Source organism: Lathyrus oleraceus, chromosome 4 (assembly GCF_024323335.1).
Source record: "Lathyrus oleraceus cultivar Zhongwan6 chromosome 4, CAAS_Psat_ZW6_1.0, whole genome shotgun sequence".
Taxonomy (NCBI): Eukaryota; Viridiplantae; Streptophyta; class Magnoliopsida; order Fabales; family Fabaceae; genus Lathyrus; species Lathyrus oleraceus.
Window position 1 is genome coordinate 418827267 of NC_066582.1, and position 22708 is coordinate 418849974.

The 22708-nt window shown below is 34.3% G+C and overlaps 1 protein-coding gene across 9 annotated transcripts in view; it reads left to right on the forward strand.

The window, feature by feature from the left end:
- Positions 1 to 3384: 3384 nt before the first annotated feature.
- Positions 3385 to 22708, forward strand: part of LOC127075800 (uncharacterized) — a 34865-nt gene continuing 15541 nt past the window's right edge. The window contains exons 1-3 of one of the 9 annotated variants that reach the window (XR_007786668.1): positions 3498 to 3714; positions 4350 to 4440; positions 11271 to 11476. The gene's annotated coding sequence lies outside the window, so the exon portion shown is untranslated. Of the gene's footprint in view, positions 4441 to 11270; positions 11477 to 11532; positions 11993 to 22708 lie in introns of those variants that run through there. The other 8 variants (XR_007786665.1, XR_007786666.1, XR_007786664.1 and 5 more) reach the window with 8 other exon arrangements.

Sequence of the window (22708 nt, forward strand, 5' to 3'; positions counted from 1 at the left end):
TTCAGATCAATGTTGTTAGAATCGAGATCTTGTATAAGATCGAGAGGGGATATGAAAATTCTAAAATATAAAATCGCAATTAAGATTGAAAGATCTTACTCAATGAATTTTATAAAATTGAGAAGGGAATAACAAGATTGTAAAACATATGATCATAACTAAAATAGTAAGATTTTACTAAAAAATCATACTTAAAATATTTTATATTATATATATTAAATAGTGCATAAGTTCGCATATTAAATATAAAATCATAGTCTAAAATCTTAACCATAAAATTTAAAATTTAAAATCTTAACTTAAAATAACAAAGTCCATAAAATAAAATACTCAAAATCATAGAGGTTAATACAAATCACAAATGCGTTGATAATTTGAATTTTCTCCCATAATGTCAACTCCTTCATCTTCATTAATCTCATCATCCCCTCCACCATAATCATCATCATCATCTCCTCCATCACCTTCATCTGCATTTCCTTCTTCATTGTCACTTTGTATAGTTTCATGGACATCAAATTCATCTACATGTGCAGTTGATTTAGCAAAAGTCCTTTGCACCAAATCTTCATCTAAACCAGCTACATTTACATGATGACCACATGCATTTTCTTCCTCAGCAACATACCACCAATCGTCATCATCTTAGAAATCATCAATTGTTAGATCTCACTTTTTTCCTTTCAGCGTTATTCTTGGTCAATCTTGTATTTACCATAACATACACAAGATCATTCATAGTCTTTTGTTTCAACCGATTTCTTTTCTTTGTATGAACCTAAAAAGGGAAAATATTAAATCAAAATGCATAACGTATAGTAACTATAAAAAATATATATGATAAATTTAAAATCATACCATCTCAAAAGCACTCCAATTTCTCTCAAAGCCAGAAGAACTGCATGTCAAACTCAACACACAAATAGCAAAATGTTGCAACTCTGGGTGTGCATCACCGTAATATTCTCACCATTGAGTTGGTGTCTTGTTTTCTAGTCCACGTTGAGCTATATCACTCCAAAAAATATTTTTTTACTCTTAAAATCCTCAAATTGAGCATCAATTTTATTCACCATATTCATGTCTCCTCCCACCATCCTTTCTAAACATGCATACGTTCCTTGTTTCACTTCATTGTCTGCTTTGAAATTAGGTTTGTAATGCAACATTGGATTAAGATAATAGCCTGCAAAATGCAAAGGGCTATGCAATTGTTTGTCCCATCTATTATCTATAATTTTCCATAAACGTTGATAGCTTAAGAAAGAAAAGATTAAATTAATTAATTTTTATATCAAATAAATCAATCTAAGATATTTTATAAAATTATATATTTTCTCTTGTTATTGTAGCTAGTTTGTATTTGCTTTTTTGCATGATCCATTGCTTCATAGATATAGCACATGGTTTCCTTCTAATCAGAATCCACCATCCACAAGACTTTAAGTAAAGGAAAAACACCCTTTAGAAAAATAATCAAATTTTTCCAAAAGTCCTTGTTTGTGACTATATTTTCGACAAATTTTCCATCCTTTGTCTTGGAAAATTGACTATCCTTCCCTTGCTTGAAAGTGAACATCATATAAATCCTCCCCTCTTATCATTCAAGCAACCCAAAAACAAATATGATGTTGCAAAGCGAGTGATTCCAGGTCTTATCAACTCACTTCCTTAAGCGTAATGATGCAACAAAGTTATAAGATCAATCATAACATAAATGTAAGTTGTGATCTTTTTACCCGAAACAATAATCTCCTTATGCATAGGTATCTTGATCTCAAAATACTCTAACATTATATCAATGCAATGAGCTGCACAAGGTGTCCAATAAAGCTTATTCCTTTTATCCATCAACATTTGTTCAGCCAACTTGTAGTTTGCAACATTGTCTGTTACAATTTGGACAATATTTTCTTCCCCTACTTCCTCAACAATATCATCCATCATTTTGAAAACTTTATCAACTGTCTTTGAAATGCCAGATGCATCAATTGATTTTAAAAAGAAAGTACCCATAGGACTATTGACTAAAAAGTTTATGATAATCCTCCTCTTTTGATCAACCCATCCATATGTCATTATTGTACATCCAAACTTTTTCCACGCAGTTTTATGCTCCACCAATATGCTATTTTATTTTCTTTAAATATTTACCTCGAGTGTCATGGTAAGATGGTGGCTTATATCCTTTACCATATTGGACAATCATTTCACACATCTTTATAAATTCTTCATCTTTTACAACGTTAAAGGAGATAACATTATTGTAAAAATAAGTTGCAACTTGTAAGTCAGTGCCCTCCTTCTCTTTTTTCTTAAAAACATCATTGATAGTTGATTGAGAAGTTATCCCCCTCTTGAAAATATTTGCAAGACCTGAAGAATCAACTTTTTTCTTTTACCATCTTCCACATCAACCTCTACTACATCTTCACTTAGAGTTCTCTTCTTTATGAGTTTGCATTGCAATCTATGAACAATGGTTCACATTTGTTTGCAAACTTCATCTGGAACAAATACATAGGATTCAACATTACTATTTGTCCCTGTTAAATGATGCTTAAATCGAAAAGCATCACCGCTATATTGATTATGACAATAGTTACACTTGATCTTTCTTGATCCATCGTTTACCGGAGTGCCATGTTCCCATGCCACATCTTGTCTTTGACCATAAGTATTTTTTGCAACTTTCTTATTTCTTACATTTCTAACACTTGGGTTTGTTGGAGGAGAAAGTGACACACTACTAGTACGATAAGCCATAGATATTTGTCCCATTAAAAAAAATTAAGACAAATAACTTTTATATAAAAAATAAAAAAATACAAATATTGTTTGAAAGTTAAAACACATAGTAATATAAAACAAGAAAAAACCAAGGCAAATAAATTTTATATAACAAATTTAAAAATACAAATATTTTTTAAAAATTAAAACACATAGTAATATAAAAAAAACAAAGAAAGAGTGTAAATAATATGTCGTACAAACATATAAATTAATTAATTAATTAAAAAAGATAAATAATTTTTATAAAAAGAACAAATAGATAAATAAATTTAAAAGGATAAATTATTTTTTTCTAGATCTATATTCATGTGTTTCTAATATAATTTAATAAATAATATATTATTATGTAATGTCACTATGTCATAATTTGTAGCATATGAAAACAAAAATATTCATTATTAAAAAATAAAGCCAATTAAAAAAATAATTGTAATATATTACACTCACACCGTCAGAAGTGACCAAAAGAAGGAACAAAATTACATTATTAAGAAAGTAGACAAGACATTACTTTGAGTCTGACAGTGTAGATCTAATAAAGCTTTCTTCATATTATTTTAAGAACTCTTCATAAATATTATAGTAGAGTAATGACTAAAAGTATATTATATTAAGTACAAATAATCTTAAGAATCTTGCACAACTAATACATCTGACTCATTCTATATTATATTGAATTATTATAATAATTATATTAAAAAAGTAATTTTAAAAAGCTACTTTGTAGTACTAAGTCACACGTGAACCGTCCTTACTACTTACAAATTGCCAAAACCAAGTAGTAATAAATAACATTAAAATAAGAAGATGAAATAAGAAACCGAGCACGAACACAAAAAATAGAGTGCTTTTCTCCAGCAGCAAAACTTGAGAAGGTTGAAGTTGGCCAACAATTAGGATTCAGAGTTATTGGAAATAAAGGTATTTATGTATTTATAGTATACGAATTATAAATCAGATTGCATTTGACCCAAATAATTAAGTCCAAATTTATGGAATTTTACTTTCAGATTTCGAAATCAATTAATTTCGTCGCAATTTTTACCTAAAAATGATTCTGCTTGCGATCCAGATCGGTGGAGGTGATTGAGATCGCATAATTGTGCGATTCCACGATCTGGATCGCACTCTTGACAACATTGGTTGAGATGATAATGACTAGATGTTGACATGTGCAATTCAATATGTTGGCATGCTGTTATAAATTGTGTGAAATTTATAAATAATGTAATTTATGTTTTGAATCGTTAAAAATAATGTAATTTGTGTTATTGAAGTTTATTATAGAAATGCATGTAATATAGTTTGAGTGTTTAAGTTTATTATAGAAATATCAGAGAAACAAATCTAAGTGGGTTCAAGTCTAAGATTACAAAAATGCAAGAAATAAAAAGTATGTAACAATAAAAAAGAAATGAAAAAAAAGTAAAAACCCTTAAAATATGATAGAAGGTTGAAGGTTGGAAACCTCCATTATTGTTTATTTGTGTTTCATGCTTTACAAGCTTCTGACCCTCTGTGTCATTTGTGTAATACTATTGTAACTTTGCGATGAGGTCTAACATTGGGGTGAGAGAGTTAACAACAATGATGCTTCGGAGAAAAACTGTCTACTTAAAGCATCAACAGTAAGATTAGATCTGTCAGGTTTGTAAAAAATTTCGAAGTTGAATCCTTACAATTTTGAAATCCAATTTTGTTGTTCTGGAGTCTGGATTTTTTGTAGTAACAAGTTTCTGAGACTCTTTTAATATGTGTAAATATGAAAGTATAACACCAATCGCAACACCTGAAGCATCTGTTTCTACTGTAAAAGTTTTTGTAAAATTTGGCAAGGCAAGAACCGACATGTCGGTCATCTTGTGCTTTAATTCTGTAAAGGTTGAATTAGCCTCTGTAGTCCATGTAAATTTAGTGGAACGTAACAAATCAGTGAGCGGAGCGGCGAGAGTGGTATGATTACGCACAAAGCATCTATAGAATTCGGTGAGGCCTAAAAATCCACGGAGAGTCGTGAGCGATCGAAGTTGCGGCCAGTCCAATATGGCTTTAACTTTATCTGGACCAGGTACAACACCACCAACCGAAATCACATAGTCTAAACAATCAATTTTATCAGCTGGAAAAATACACTTCGATAGTTTCACAAAAAAAAAGTGATTTTAATAAGTCAAACACAACCTACAAATGAAGTAGGTGATCATTGAAAGTAGAACTGTAAATCAGAATGTCATCAAAGAACACTAAAATAAGTCAATGTAAGTAAGGCCTGAGTAAATCATTCATTGTTGACTGAAAAGTGGATGGGGCATTCGTTAACTCGATGGGCATTACAAGAAACTCATAATAACCATCAAATGTATGAAAAGTTGTCTTATGCGTATCTTCTCATGCAACACAAATCTGGTGGGAGCCTGAGCATAAGCCTATCTTGGAAAAATGGTTGCAGAGCGTAACTCATCTAACAATTCATCAATAGTGGGTATGAGAAATCTATCTTTAACTCTAACAACATTAAGTAAATAATTATACAACATAAATCCATTGAGTAGTGTTAGGAAGAGGCATTGGACAACATATAGTTTGTTGTGGCTTGTAAGACTAATTGTACTAAAGTACTAATAAGTGATTTTTCTTTCTTGGGTTGTGGACTCATCCCCCCAGACGTAGGTGTAGTTTCATCGAATTGAGTAAATAATTGATTGTGTTAATTATTGCTTTTCTGCTCCATCATCTATAAATAATTATTATAGTGATTCTAGTGTATCGTAACGAACCTGTTGTCGGAGCATTGTGTTCGACATCTGTCCCCCTGAGGAAAAAAATTAAAATTGGCATCAGAGCAGACACCCTAGCCTGTTGGGTGAGCTCTATGAAAGAGAAGTTATGCTCAAATGGAGACCATGAAAGATGGATGATCAGTCAATAAACCACCTATTTTGTATGGCACACATTTTTCTTATTGGAAGGTGATGATGGTTGCTTTACTAAATTCTTTAGGAAGCTAAGCATGGAAAGTCGTGTTCATATGATGGAAACAACCAATAATCACTACTAAAGATGGCACAACCAGTCCAAAATCATAAGTAGATTGGACTGATGTTAAATATGAGGAAGCTCTTGGAAACTCAAAGGCTTTGAATGCTATTTTTAATGGTGTGGAAAAGAGCATGTTCAGGTTGATCAACGCATGTTCATAAGCTAAAGAAGCTTGGGAGATTGTCAAAACATCTCATGAAGGCACATCTAAAGTTCGTATGTTAAGGTTGTAGCTCCTTATCTCTAAGTTTGAGAACTTGATGATGAATGAAGAATAATCTATTTGTGAGTTCCATATTGGATTGTGTGATTTGCTAACACCTTTTTTGCCTTAGGTGAAAAGATGTATGAAGAAAAGCTTTCTAGGAAAATTCTTAGATCATTTCATAAGAGGTTTGATATGAAAGTAACTTCTATTGAAGAAGCTCAGGATCTAAGTAGTATAAAGGTTGATGAACTTATTGGTTCCCTACAAATCTTTGAGATGACCTTGAATGATAAATATGAAAATAAGAACAAAATCATAGCTTTTGTGTTCAACACTGAAGATGATGAAAATCAAGGTGGAGAAATATTTTCAGAGGCTATAGCCCTTGTTGGAAGAAAATTCAATGATGATTTGAAAAAGCTGGACAAAAAATGGAGGACAAATGTCTGAGACAAGATGTCAGACATCAGTCCACTGAACAAGAGCAGAGATGATTTCAAAGATAACAAAGTCAAATAAGGTCAATGTTATGAATGTGAATGGTATGTCCACACTATAGCTGAATATCCCACTTTTATAAAGAAACAGAAAAAGGAATTGCCAATCACTTGGTCCGAGTATATTGATGAAACAGCTAATAAAGTGATGGTTTTGTTGGGAAATATGACTCTTGCGATGAGTCTAGTGATGAAGAGATGTCAGTAAAATATCTTGTTGAAACTTTTAGAGAGTTTCTCATTGAATGGAAGGAATATTGCTTGAGATAAGAGAAACAAAAGAAGACCATAAGTGTTATATTCCTAGAAAAAGAGAAGTTTGGTTTAACCATTGCAGGACTGAAAAAGATGTCACATTGTTAAAATCCAAACTTGACAACTTGACAAAATCTATTCGTATGTTGAACAGTGTTTCTGATATGTTAGATGAGACATTAGAGATTAGCGAGAAGAAAACTATAGGGTTTGACTATAGTTCCATGAACAAAAAGGTCGAATTCCCCACTAAGAAGAAAACTGAGTTTCAAATGTTGGACCACATGTCTCAGCATCGTGCTAGACATTTGTACCCTTAACACAAGGGTTACAAGAACTTTGTAAAGAGATATCACCACTGTGGTAGATGTGGTCATATAAGACCATTTTGTTATAAACTTTATGGATATCCTCAGTATTATAGTCAGCCAAAGTCCATAGAAAAGAAAGGGAAGAAAACTCAAGCTAAGAAAGTGTGGAAACCCAAGGAAACTATTAAATGTCTTTTAGCGCATGTTCCTCTTAGAGTTTCTTCTATAAAGGATTGATATTTTGATAGTGGATGTTTATAGCATATAACCAGTGAAAGGATCTATATTGAAGAGTTAAAGCCCTATTCTAATAGATATGTCACATTTGGTGATGGAACTAGAGGAAGAATCAAGGGGATAGGTGAAGCTACGTGAATTATACCCTAGCGCATCGCACGCTCAAAGATACAACAGAGTTGCCATCAAACTTTATTTATTCCCGAAGGAAAGGGAAAACGTCGATAAAACCCAGGGGAAAGAGAAATGGGTAAGGAAGTCGGTTATGTAAGGGTAAGGTATTAGCACCCCTAACATCCATGGTACTTCATGGGAACCGTTTTGAATGTTCTTTGCAAGAATAGGTGTTATTATCTTAAGATTACTCGCGGAAAGGGAAACGGGGGTTAATAGATAATTGTGAAAAAGGTGAGAAATAGATAATTATGAGAATGAAGGTTATAAATAATTATGCTCACCAAGGATTTGGGCCCTCGTGCCTATGTATCCTCATTCGTGCAATGAGGAAACCAAAGCTCTGTAGTTCGTGGAACTAGGACTGATGTGTTAGTTGTTTTTAGTGAACAGTATTAACGTTCACGTTCTACTGTCAACTGGCTTGTATGCTCGAGCATGGGAGCTTTAAGCGTCTGTTTGTTTGCGCTAGAATGGATGAACTCAGATCGCACTCTAGCAGTTAAACATTGCTTGCTCGCGCATGGAGGCTTAAGTGTCGTTCACGATAGAGCGGAAGTAACACGTCCTTTCTGAAAAGGTTTTAAACTAAAAATGAATCCCAAAGGCAAAACTGAGTTCGATGAGGTGAGTTTGATTTTATTCTGAAATGAGAGTCATGATTTGGATCGTACTAAATTCTATGAATGGAGATGAATACAGTGAGCAACTGGGTCATTCATCTCGTACCCAAAGATATTCAGAATGGGGGTAGAAATTCTCCAGTCCCATTCATTCTCCATTGCTTAAGGCTCGTGTCGTACAATCCTAATCGTAGGGTTAATTGTTTTTGAATTTATTTATAAAATGGTTTTAGTTCTACTGGGAGAACAAAGGGATAGAAAGTGAAATCCTAAAAGGTGGAAGTCTGATCTTCAGTCTGATCTTCAATTTATGTTTCAGTCTGTTTAGAAAGACTTATCAATTATTTGATTTGAATTGCACTAAAGTCTATGAATAGAGGTGGATACAGTGAGCACTGGGTCATTCGTCCCATATCCAAAGATATTCATAATAGGGGTAGGAATCCTCCAGTCCCATTCCTTCTCTACTACTTAAGGCTTGTGACATGAAATTCGCCTCATAATCGATGAGTGTTGAATTTGAATTTCCTTGCAGTTTCCCATGATGAAGGGTTGTCTTTGAAGAATGAAGAGGCTTGTTAATCAACTAGAATGAAGTTGTGTTAAAGCCTATGAATAGAGGCGAATACAATGAGCAAACAGGCCATTCGTCCCGCACCCAAAGATATTCAGAATGGGGATAGGAATTCTCCAGTCTCATTCATTCTCTATTACTTAAGATTCATGGCACACAACTCGGCTCATGATTATCAAGCGTTGAGCTTGACATTTGTAGTGCTTAAATAGTAGTCATGTCTTGTACTGATTTGCATTGCTTGAACTCTCGATCTTGATCTTTTAATCTTGATTGACCTTGGGGATCCAGTATCCAACATCTTGATCACAAGGACTTGCTTTATCAAGTGATCAAGGGTCTTTTGATCACTTGACTAAGCTTGGGGAATTAAGCACAATCAAAGGATTTAGTCAATCAAAGCGTACTTTGATTGACTTAATCGGTGAGAAGAAATTAACTGAAAGTGAATACAATTACCTAAAGGGTTAGTGTTTTTTTTGGAATATTTTATAAGTCATAAGACTAAGGGAACATGCAAAATTGACTATTTCTAACCTAGGGGTAAAACAGTCATTATTCACCATTATGGTTATTGACTTAAAATTCTAATTATCAATTCTAACGAAAAATCAATTAAGTTCTAAACTATTCTAAGTTTTAAAGTTCTAAACGATTAATCTAACCTAATTATCCTAATATTTCTAAGATCCTAGAATTTATTACTATTTCTAACCAAAATTAATATTCCTAAAAATTCTATTAAATTCTATTTAAGACTTTATTCTAAAATTCTAAATATATTCTAATTTCTAGAATTCTAAAAGATTTGTATTCTAAAAATTTCAATGAACCTAAATTCCTATTTTTTTCTCTTAAAATCTAATTAACTTCTAACCAAATTGCTTCTAATTACTTTCTAACTAAGTTCTAACATAATTTTAATGCCTAATTAAAATTCTAAAAAAAACTAATTATCTAACAATCTAATCTAAATCTATATTTCTATTAAGTCCTAATTAAACTATTTAATCTTAATTAATTCTATAACTAATCGAGATTATTTCTAAAAAAAACTAAATAACAAAGCCCCCAAAAACATGAAGAAAGGTGGATGTGCCTTGGATGGTTGTTGCGAAGGGGTGCATGCCCGCTCGCTGGGGGTGTGAGAAGTGGTCCTGGGATGTAAACCAGAGTTCGGACCTTGGGCCCAAATCCAAACCCAAGGCCCAACAGGGAACAGCCTTGCCCTCGTTGAAAGGAAAAAAAGAAACGCCCAGTTCCAAAAGCGCTTCTGCAAAGAAGCTCAAAGCAAAACGGCCACCGTGACGTCGCGTCCATCACTATTCCGTTTCGAAGCTTCAAGAACTCGCGGATTTACAAGTCTCATAATCAGCCATGGTTCACACGATTCAAGTCGTCGTGGCGGTTCGAAGGTTCAAGGATTTTGCGATTCAACTCGCTTCGTTATCATACATGCAAACGGAGGGGAAACATCATCGAGATGGAATCGGGAAACTCACCGGACTGAAATTCGGATCGTAGATGAACTTCTGTTGTTAGGCTTGACGGTGTCGTCGCGTTGCCGGCGGAGATGACGCCTTCAAGTTCGCGCTGATTCCCAAACTCCGACGCCAACTTCATGTATCTCGCTCTGTTTTCGTCTCTGCTTACTCTTATGCTTTCTTCGCTTCTTCTTCTCTCTTCTGTGCTCGAGTCTGGATTTCACGATGGTGGATTGTGAAGGCGGAACGTGGATTGATTGGTGAACTCGCGAGAGAAGGAACGAAAGACTCTGTGCTTCTGCGTTGATGAAGAGTCAAGAGTCCGAAAGAAACCTCTCGAGCTATGAAGGTCGATTTGAATATATAGGGGAAGATCTAACAGAGCAATCTAACTCTGTTAGAAGCTGAAGAGGAAAGTTGGTTAGATCACTCACGGAGTCCGTTCTGTTAATTCAATATGCTTCAGTTAGTTAAGGATCGAGATTTCTGTTATAGCGGTTAATGATTAAGTTAAAGTCGTTAGAGGTTCGTTATTAGGGTGCAAGGTGGTTTTTGTTGAATGCCGCGATTAGAAAAAGAGAAGAACGTTTGGATGTTAACTGGGATTGTTTGTTACTCTGTCAAAAAAAGTTCAGCAGATGAAGTTTAGTCCTTTGTATGTTTGCAGTAGGGGTGGACATCGGTTGGGTTGGATCGGTTTTCGGGCCCAAATTCCCAATCCGACCTAACCATCGGTTGGAAAAAACATAACCAAAACCGACCGGTTTGCAATTCGGTTATTTTCGGTTTCGGTTTTGTTCGGTTCGGTTTCATAATGCGGTTTATTCGGTTTTAAAAATAATTGAGCTCATTCCAAAATAAACCCAACACAAGTGGATTTTATCTAGGATTTAAATAGCACAATTTTATACTAGTCTTTAAACTTTTAGTTTACTTATGAACAAAAAAATAAAACAATATATCTTAAAACTTATGAAATTGCTGCATTTTTCGGAAATGGATTGAACAATCATTGTTAACATTTGTATTCTAAATTTCTACTCATATTATATCTATCTTGCTGACATGGATACAGGGCCGTTCAATGTAACAAATGTCTTTGAGTTCCATAATGGACGGTGGTATATGGTTCATCATCACAGTTCTGTGATGAATGGGGATGTAGAGCAACAAATTATGCATGGATAGTAATAGTAAGAGAGATGATATGTTATTATGTCTGATACTGGTCTCAGAAAAGGTTTATTTGCAGAAGCAAGATGCTTGAAATTATTTTCGTAATTGGAAGTTTTGTTTTGAGCTTTGAATCTTTTGTTTTCATACTGTATATAATACAGGAAATTGCAATGGGGCCAAAAAAGTGTGAAAAATAGATTAAGTGGATTAAAGTAAATACAAAAGATCGATGGAAAAGATTACATGTGAATCAACGTCCAATACATCGGTGAGACTTGTGAAAAACCAAGGCTGTGCAGTTGCAGGAGTTACTAATTCAAAAGTATAGTCCAATTTTGGCGTGCATTTTAGTTCTCTAGCAGTGTGTGCATTTTTCAATATTGTAAGAGACAAGTCCATTCCGGCAATGCAATATCCAATTAACCTTCAATGCAATATCCAATCAACCTTACCTATAGATGATCATCAATCAACAATCGTATATATAAGAGCTAGTGCATAACAATTTCTATAACAAAAGATAAAATCAAATCAAATTCTTTTCATAAGCTATTACCAAGTTCAAGTGATGAACACGCGTTAACACCTTAAGCTCGGCAAAAAATTCTTTTGATGCTTTCATGTCCATCTTCTTTATTGCAGCTTTCTGTGTAATTAGATAGAACTTCAGCATTATCATATTCAACATTAGTTAGCATGAGAAAAACAAAAACCAAAACAGACACAATACATATCAGCAGCATTAAACCAGAGGCCATGCTTGTTTTCACTTCATGAGCATATTCAGCACAAGCTAGACCAAGGAATGTTAAAGGGAATGAGTAGATCCACCATGTAATGTTTAACCTTTTTATAGTTTTCTTGAACAGTCCTGGCCTGCAAATAATGTACCATTCCTAGTGAAAACATTGAAATCGCAAACTCGCTCCAACCGATTTCTGTCGCAACTTGAGCCGCCACCAAGTTTCCTATAACAGAAACAAGGTTAACAGGGTTTGCTACCACTGATAGAAACCTCTTTTCAATAGGTAAACTTTGAGAACAATGGTCTTGTACTCACCAAAAACAAACATGGTAGCTCTGAATCCACCTTTCTTTCTCTTCCATTCAGCAAGAAGCTTGAGCTATTCAGTCTCCTCTTGATATGCCTGCAAAACAAAAAAATTTGAATCTCATCAACATTATGCATAAAAAAAGTATATAGAAAAATGGTTGAGTAAGAGTTCATTCAAATCCAAAACAGGAAAAAAATTGAATTGTATTATTGATGATTAAGGGTACAGATTAATGATGCTTAACCAATCAATTATCATAATCATAATCAAACCTAACATATAGTATAGTATACCCCACTCTGTCTTTATTCCACAGCTTAAGCATTAGTACTGTAAGGTGAAATGTCTTGGGCTTAATGAATATAGATTTGTTAATCCCCAAGTCTGTAAGAGTGAAAAAAACCAGTCATATTTCAGATAAAAAAATAGCACATAAGCGAATGAGATTAAAACAGAAGCATACCAAAAAAATGTAACATTTCGAACACTGAATTGTTATGAAACTAGCAGCAGTGGCTGCCCAAAAAGTTTCTGAGTCATGATTCTCATAACAACAGCAATATGAAATAACAACAATCTGAAATAAATAAACATGATTCTCATAAATAACAACAATCTGAAATAAATAAACATAACAAATGATCCATGAACATTATGCAGAGGCATTACCTTCCTGATGACCAGCAAACGCAGTAGCTACTGAAACGGTTCCATCCTTAGTTTCAAAAAATGACTCCAAAAAAGAAAGGCTTGTCTTATTGAATCACAAAGTGACTCCAAAATATTCAAAAATTCACAGCTGCAAATCAAATCAAATCAGTATAGTTAAACCAATGTAAGACATAAAACAAAACTATATTTTTCATACCTAGGCGAGAATTAAACAGGCCCAGCCTGTGTAGGAGCAGCTGCTCCACCAGTAGCTACTTGAAACTCTACAAGTTGTTTAAACATACGTTAAACATATAGCAAGAGGCTTAATTTTAACAAATATTTAAAATAATGTTAAAAGAGACAAAGTTTTCATTAATAACGTACCTGAAACAATTGATTCACTAATCTCATATTCTTCAGTCATATTAAGGACATTTAGATCATTGTCAGAAGGCTTCAACCAGTTTTGAGTACATATAAGCGCTTCGACCATATCTGGACTCAAAGAGCTCCTATAGATATCTAAAATCCTCCCCCCGTGCTAAAAGCACTTTCTGAGGCTACACTAGAAACAGGTGTTGCCAACACATCCCGAACCAAGGTTGCTAATATAGGATAACGGGTGCAATTTTCCTTCCACCAATTAAGAATACTAAAATTTTCCCCCTCCCCGCAACAAGGGTCACCTAAGTACTTCTCTAGTTCATTTTCATTTTCAATTGTGTCTTTTTCCTTCAGATGTTTCTTAAAAGCATTAGCCCTTGTAAAAGGTGATGGTTCTTTTGGTTGGGAAGATGCTTCTCCAAGGGAAGTGCTCCCTGGTGCACTTAAAGGACTAGCCCCAACATTCTTATCATGATCAGATTTATGCCAATTATATAGTTTAAACAAACTAGTTTTGACACATTCAATATTTTTCTTGGCAAGGTCACTAGAATGCCCATACATATCATTAAAAGACCACTCAATATAGTTAAACTTAAACCTAGGATCAAAGATCACTCCATAGTAAAGAAAATGATTCACTTTTCCCACATCCCCCCAATACTTATCATATTTAACATTCATATGTGAAATCATTGGAGCCACATAAGAATTCAAGTTAAATGAAGCTTCTTGAAGCTCACACAAAATTGAAGACAAGTTATGAAAAGCTAAATGCAAGGACACTTCTTGCGAAGTTGAAAACACTTTGGTTGCCTCATAGAAGGTTTGTAAGAAAACCACAAAAGCCCTAACTTTTTTCCAATCCTGAGAACCGGGTGGACCGGTAAGGAGGTCAAAATATTCGATGTATCCAGGATCCTCATCAATCATATTGTCAAATGCAGCTTACAAGGTTTGTCTGATTGGGGTCTTTCAACAAAAGGGCAGGGTTTTTGTAACACACTTTCGAGTGAGCTAGCATGTTAGAAGTACCATGTGTTTTAGGGTCACATCGGTACCTTTTATGACAGTGTTTACACGCGGCTATAGGTTCAGGCTCATCCGGTAAAATGTTAAACTCTTCCCAAACCGTAGAAGTTTTTCTACTACCACTAGCATTAAGTTTCCTTTTTCGAAGTGGAGGGAGTGCAGTACCAGCAGCTGCTCCTATAATTCATACATTTAAAAATGACAGCATAACATGTATCACTTATTAAACAAACACTCAGTATAAAAATGACAGGTGATGGCATTACCTTGACTCACTCCTTGATCTACAACTCCGCTAGGAACTCCAACTCCTTGCAAGCTAGGAACTCCAACTCCTTGCAAGCTACTTTTGCCGCGCTCCATCTTCCAGTACCAAAACACAACCAACAAAACAAGAATTGTCAATTAGAAACATAAAACAGAAGGAAAAAGATGAGATGAGAAATACACATGGAATATTTAACCAACAAGCTTTCTCAGTAAATGAAATTCATTTATAGGCATAAATATCAAAACTCAGTTAGAAACCAACCTGAAGCTGTTACTCCGAAAGAGAATGATTCAACTTCCACCTCAAGGTTACTGTCTCAAAGATCAATCTCTTCACAACAAGAGTTGTGGGCCTATTAATAACCTCTAAACCAATAGTTGTGGGACTGGAACCATAATCTGGCAATAAAATGTGATGAAAAATCATTTGAAAAAAGAAGTGTGATTACAGAAAACTAGTACCAGAAGTGTGATTACCGAATTCTACTTCATATCCTTTAATATACCAACACGCACCAATAATTTTCCTGCCATTATATGAAAGGATAAATGTTTAAGAACTGCATCTACTATAGCAGAACTAGAAATAAATTTTAATGATATGCATCCACTGCTTCTTGACATACAGTGTTGTTGAGTAGGCAACCCAAACTCAAATTTATCTTCTTCCCATTGCGTGCTATGATCAATTAGCTGGCACCTTCATAACAAATTATTATCACACTAAAAGCATACAGTACAAGCCAAATAACTAACAACTCATCTTTAGCCTAAATGCCACTTCATATGAGAATACCTATTAGGACACTTACCTTGAAATTGTGTCGGTGGGTGATGCTGGTTAGAAAGTTCAATGTTTTCAACGAAAAGAAATTTAAAAAGACAAGTATTTGAATAGGGAGTGTTAGCGCTGGACAGAATAAAGAAACTCAGCCCAAACCGACCAAACCATGTGGCCCCTTAGAGGAATACAAAACAAATAGAGGAATACTTATAAATATTATTTTTAAATAGTTACAAACAGACAAGAATTACAAATAATATTTTATATTAACAAACTATCAAAGTATTAAACTGATGTGTAAGGATTAAAACGGTTTTTGGACACAGATTTATACTTCGATTGAGTTAGGTCGTTGGCGGCAGGACTCATCCAATTACCTTTAGAATATTGTTCCTCGTTACAATAACAGCACATTGTGTTACCAGATATCCATTAGAAACAACCAAGATTGAAATCACTATTGACCATGCCTCATAATTATTAAAATTTTCATTTCTTTTTTGATTTTTATCGAATATTCAAGACTTTGTAAACAAACTTGGTTGTTGGTCTACATCTTTTCTGTGTTAAAGCAAATTTCAAATTAAATAACACGACTTCCAAAAAAAACTACAGTTGGACAGATCTATTGTGTAAAGCAAATTTCAAATTAAAAGATGTACATATAAACATATGTTAGGCCTGATTTGCACATACTTTCACCCTATAAACCAAATATGATGACAGAAACAGCATATAAATTACTAGATAACGTAATCAAAAAGACTGATGAGGTTCAGACATTGACAAAAAAAACATTTCAATATGCAGCTAAGGTAAAAATTTAAGTATATCATCTATATTTATATATCTATACAAATAGATGAAATGAGAAAAGAGAATAATAAACTTTACATGAACTAACAAAGTTTTCAACATTGGGGGAAGTAAGAATTCTCTAACGGAGAAGATATAAAAATTGAATTCCTCAATTCAAATTTATAATTAAAAGGTTTAAATCCTAGGATTAAAAGCAACAACTATTAAAATGAAGTGTGACTTATGATCCAACACCTAAGCATCGTAATATCTTGATATGTCCAACCATTCTCATAATATTCAAACAAGCCATAATAATCAGTATAAAAGCTATTCAAAACAAAACCAGAACTAATGTGAACCATACCACAAAACTCAAACCATCAAGTATAGCTTAGCTTACTCAAAACTAATAATGCCACACAACCCAAACAACTGAACAATGAAATAGTTTTATAATCATATTGAAATATCAAGAAAGTACAAAATAAATAGAAAATAAAACAGAAACAATGAGGCTGCAAAAACAGTAGTTCAAAAATACTTGCCCCAATCACAAATAACTAATTCTAAAAACAAGTATTCCTCTATAACAACTTAAACTTATTTCTGTCAGATGCAAGACTAGCATGATAAAGAGCCTATTTGTTAATGCTTGAAAAAAGTGATTTCAAACTTGTGTAAGAAAATGATTATTTCTTCATAGCAGTAACTAATGATTCTTCATAGCAGTAGTTATAGCTTTAAAAATCACTTTTTAAAAATCACTTTTTATTTGAACAGCTAGTTATTAGTAGCTATAGATAACATGAAGTTTATAACGGCCAAGAGTAAAACCTCAGGCTTCTTATTCTGGAAGTTGTCGGCGAGCTGAGTAGGAACAATATTTACCGACAACACCTTCACAAAATCAATCTGAAGAAGCAGTTTTAGAATCGGAGTTAAAACAAAACAAAGTCAAACCCATCAGAAATAGTTCAACCAAACTTAACATTTCAACCATAGTCAGAGAGAAAGAGAGGGAAAGAGAGAAAGAAAGATAAGGAGTAACTTACATCGGTGGTGATTTGTGGTTGAATAATGGACGGCGACGGTTCTTCGTTAAACGATGAAACCACGAACTAGCATCAACCGAAAAATTGGAAGGTAGAAAGAGTTAGTTCTTAAACGATGAAACCACGAACTGGAAATTGAAAGGATGAACCCTAGAATCAACCGATTACCTGAGAGAATGATGAACCCTAGCGGAGTAACGTTGCTGTTTGTGCGTATGAATCTCACGAAGAAGTGGAACTAATGAATTGAGATTTGAGACTGAGAGAGAGTCTTGGTTTTGGTTGGGCCGGCCGGTTGATTTAGGAATTTATGGTCTATAACATAATTTCTACTGAACCGGTCGGTTTAGGATATCATCGGGTCCATAAATTCAAACCTAAACCGACCGGTTTAACCCATGTGAACCCAAGATTATTCAAACCGTCAAACCGAAAAACCGACTCACCCGAACCGGTGTCTAAGGGGCCACATGGTTTGGTCGGTTTGGGCTGGGTTTCTTTATTCTGTCCAGCGCTAGTTCACATGTAATGCATTTACCTGCAAACTAGCGCTGGACAGAATAAAGAAACCCAGCCCAAACCGACCAAACCATGTGGCCCCTTAGACACCGGTTCGGGTGAGTCGGTTTTTCGGTTTGACGGTTTGAATAATCTTGGGTTCACATGGGTTAAACCGGTCGGTTTAGGTTTGAATTTATGGACCCGATGATATCCTAAACCGACCGGTTCAGTAGAAATAATGTTATAGACCATAAATTCCTAAATCAACCGGCCGGCCCAACCAAAACCAAGACTCTCTCTCAGTCTCAAATCTCAATTCATTAGTTCCACTTCTTCGTGAGATTCATACGCACAAACAGCAACGTTACTCCGCTAGGGTTCATCATTCTCTCAGGTAATCGGTTGATTCTAGGGTTCATCCTTTCAATTTCCAGTTCGTGGTTTCATCGTTTAAGAACTAACTCTTTCTACCTTCCAATTTTTCGGTTGATGCTAGTTCGTGGTTTCATCGTTTAACGAAGAACCGTCGCCGTCCATTATTCAACCACAAATCACCACCGATGTAAGTTACTCCTTATCTTTCTTTCTCTCTTTCCCTCTCTTTCTCTCTGACTATGGTTGAAATGTTAAGTTTGGTTGAACTATTTCTGATGGGTTTGACTTTGTTTTGTTTTAACTCCGATTCTAAAACTGCTTCTTCAGATTGATTTTGTGAAGGTGTTGTCGGTAAATATTGTTCCTACTCAGCTCGCCGACAACTTCCAGAATAAGAAGCCTGAGGTTTTACTCTTGGCCGTTATAAACTTCATGTTATCTATAGCTACTAATAACTAGCTGTTCAAATAAAAAGTGATTTTTAAAAAGTGATTTTTAAAGCTATAACTACTGCTATGAAGAATCATTAGTTACTGCTATGAAGAAATAATCATTTTCTTACACAAGTTTGAAATCACTTTTTTCAAGCATTAACAAATAGGCTCTTTATCATGCTAGTCTTGCATCTGACAGAAATAAGTTTAAGTTGTTATAGAGGAATATTTGTTTTTAGAATTAGTTATTTGTGATTGGGGCAAGTATTTTTGAACTACTGTTTTTGCAGCCTCATTGTTTCTGTTTTATTTTCTATTTATTTTGTACTTTCTTGATATTTCAATATGATTATAAAACTATTTCATTGTTCAGTTGTTTGGGTTGTGTGGCATTATTAGTTTTGAGTAAGCTAAGCTATACTTGATGGTTTGAGTTTTGTGGTATGGTTCACATTAGTTCTGGTTTTGTTTTGAATAGCTTTTATACTGATTATTATGGCTTGTTTGAATATTATGAGAATGGTTGGACATATCAAGATATTACGATGCTTAGGTGTTGGATCATAAGTCACACTTCATTTTAATAGTTGTTGCTTTTAATCCTAGGATTTAAACCTTTTAATTATAAATTTGAATTGAGGAATTCAATTTTTATATCTTCTCCGTTAGAGAATTCTTACTTCCCCCAATGTTGAAAACTTTGTTAGTTCATGTAAAGTTTATTATTCTCTTTTCTCATTTCATCTATTTGTATAGATATATAAATATAGATGATATACTTAAATTTTTACCTTAGCTGCATATTGAAATGTTTTTTTTGTCAATGTCTGAACCTCATCAGTCTTTTTGATTACGTTATCTAGTAATTTATATGCTGTTTCTGTCATCATATTTGGTTTATAGGGTGAAAGTATGTGCAAATCAGGCCTAACATATGTTTATATGTACATCTTTTAATTTGAAATTTGCTTTACACAATAGATCTGTCCAACTGTAGTTTTTTTTGGAAGTCGTGTTATTTAATTTGAAATTTGCTTTAACACAGAAAAGATGTAGACCAACAACCAAGTTTGTTTACAAAGTCTTGAATATTCGATAAAAATCAAAAAAGAAATGAAAATTTTAATAATTATGAGGCATGGTCAATAGTGATTTCAATCTTGGTTGTTTCTAATGGATATCTGGTAACACAATGTGCTGTTATTGTAACGAGGAACAATATTCTAAAGGTAATTGGATGAGTCCTGCCGCCAACGACCTAACTCAATCGAAGTATAAATCTGTGTCCAAAAACCGTTTTAATCCTTACACATCAGTTTAATACTTTGATAGTTTGTTAATATAAAATATTATTTGTAATTCTTGTCTGTTTGTAACTATTTAAAAATAATATTTATAAGTATTCCTCTATTTGTTTTGTATTCCTCTAAGGGGCCACATGGTTTGGTCGGTTTGGGCTGAGTTTCTTTATTCTGTCCAGCGCTAACACTCCCTATTCAAATACTTGTCTTTTTAAATTTCTTTTCGTTGAAAACATTGAACTTTCTAACCAGCATCACCCACCGACACAATTTCAAGGTAAGTGTCCTAATAGGTATTCTCATATGAAGTGGCATTTAGGCTAAAGATGAGTTGTTAGTTATTTGGCTTGTACTGTATGCTTTTAGTGTGATAATAATTTGTTATGAAGGTGCCAGCTAATTGATCATAGCACGCAATGGGAAGAAGATAAATTTGAGTTTGGGTTGCCTACTCAACAACACTGTATGTCAAGAAGCAGTGGATGCATATCATTAAAATTTATTTCTAGTTCTGCTATAGTAGATGCAGTTCTTAAACATTTATCCTTTCATATAATGGCAGGAAAATTATTGGTGCGTGTTGGTATATTAAAGGATATGAAGTAGAATTCGGTAATCACACTTCTGGTACTAGTTTTCTGTAATCACACTTCTTTTTTCAAATGATTTTTCATCACATTTTATTGCCAGATTATGGTTCCAGTCCCACAACTATTGGTTTAGAGGTTATTAATAGGCCCACAACTCTTGTTGTGAAGAGATTGATCTTTGAGACAGTAACCTTGAGGTGGAAGTTGAATCATTCTCTTTCGGAGTAACAGCTTCAGGTTGGTTTCTAACTGAGTTTTGATATTTATGCCTATAAATGAATTTCATTTACTGAGAAAGCTTGTTGGTTAAATATTCCATGTGTATTTCTCATCTCATCTTTTTCCTTCTGTTTTATGTTTCTAATTGACAATTCTTGTTTTGTTGGTTGTGTTTTGGTACTGGAAGATGGAGCGCGGCAAAAGTAGCTTGCAAGGAGTTGGAGTTCCTAGCTTGCAAGGAGTTGGAGTTCCTAGCGGAGTTGTAGATCAAGGAGTGAGTCAAGGTAATGCCATCACCTGTCATTTTTATACTGAGTGTTTGTTTAATAAGTGATACATGTTATGCTGTCATTTTTAAATGTATGAATTATAGGAGCAGCTGCTGGTACTGCACTCCCTCCACTTCGAAAAAGGAAACTTAATGCTAGTGGTAGTAGAAAAACTTCTACGGTTTGGGAAGAGTTTAACATTTTACCGGATGAGCCTGAACCTATAGCCGCGTGTAAACACTGTCATAAAAGGTACCGATGTGACCCTAAAACACATGGTACTTCTAACATGCTAGCTCACTCGAAAGTGTGTTACAAAAACCCTGCCCTTTTGTTGAAAGACCCCAATCAGACAAACCTTGTAAGCTGCATTTGACAATATGATTGATGAGGATCCTGGATACATCGAATATTTTGACCTCCTTACCGGTCCACCCGGTTCTCAGGATTGGAAAAAAGTTAGGGCTTTTGTGGTTTTCTTACAAACCTTCTATGAGGCAACCAAAGTGTTTTCAACTTCGCAAGAAGTGTCCTTGCATTTAGCTTTTCATAACTTGTCTTCAATTTTGTGTGAGCTTCAAGAAGCTTCATTTAACTTGAATTCTTATGTGGCTCCAATGATTTCACATATGAATGTTAAATATGATAAGTATTGGGGGGATGTGGGAAAAGTGAATCATTTTCTTTACTATGGAGTGATCTTTGATCCTAGGTTTAAGTTTAACTATATTGAGTGGTCTTTTAATGATATGTATGGGCATTCTAGTGACCTTGCCAAGAAAAATATTGAATGTGTCAAAACTAGTTTGTTTAAACTATATAATTGGCATAAATCTGATCATGATAAGAATGTTGGGGCTAGTCCTTTAAGTGCACCAGGGAGCACTTCCCTTGGAGAAGCATCTTCCCAACCAAAAGAACCATCACCTTTTACAAGGGCTAATGCTTTTAAGAAACATCTGAAGGAAAAAGACACAATTGAAAATGAAAATGAACTAGAGAAGTACTTAGGTGACCCTTGTTGCGGGGAGGGGGAAAATTTTAGTATTCTTAATTGGTGGAAGGAAAATTGCACCCGTTATCCTATATTAGCAACCTTGGTTCGGGATGTGTTGGCAACACCTGTTTCTAGTGTAGCCTCAGAAAGTGCTTTTAGCACGGGGGGAGGATTTTAGATATCTATAGGAGCTCTTTGAGTCCAGATATGGTCGAAGCGCTTATATGTACTCAAAACTGGTTGAAGCCTTCTGACAATGATCTAAATGTCCTTAATATGACTGAAGAATATGAGATTAGTGAATCAATTGTTTCAGGTACGTTATTAATGAAAACTTTGTCTCTTTTAACATTATTTTAAATATTTGTTAAAATTAAGCCTCTTGCTATATGTTTAACGTATGTTTAAACAACTTGTAGAGTTTCAAGTAGCTACTGGTGGAGCAGCTGCTCCTACACAGGCTGGGCCTGTTTAATTCTCGCCTAGGTATGAAAAATATAGTTTTGTTTTATGTCTTACATTGGTTTAACTATACTGATTTGATTTGATTTGCAGCTGTGAATTTTTGAATATTTTGGAGTCACTTTGTGATTCAATAAGACAAGCCTTTCTTTTTTGG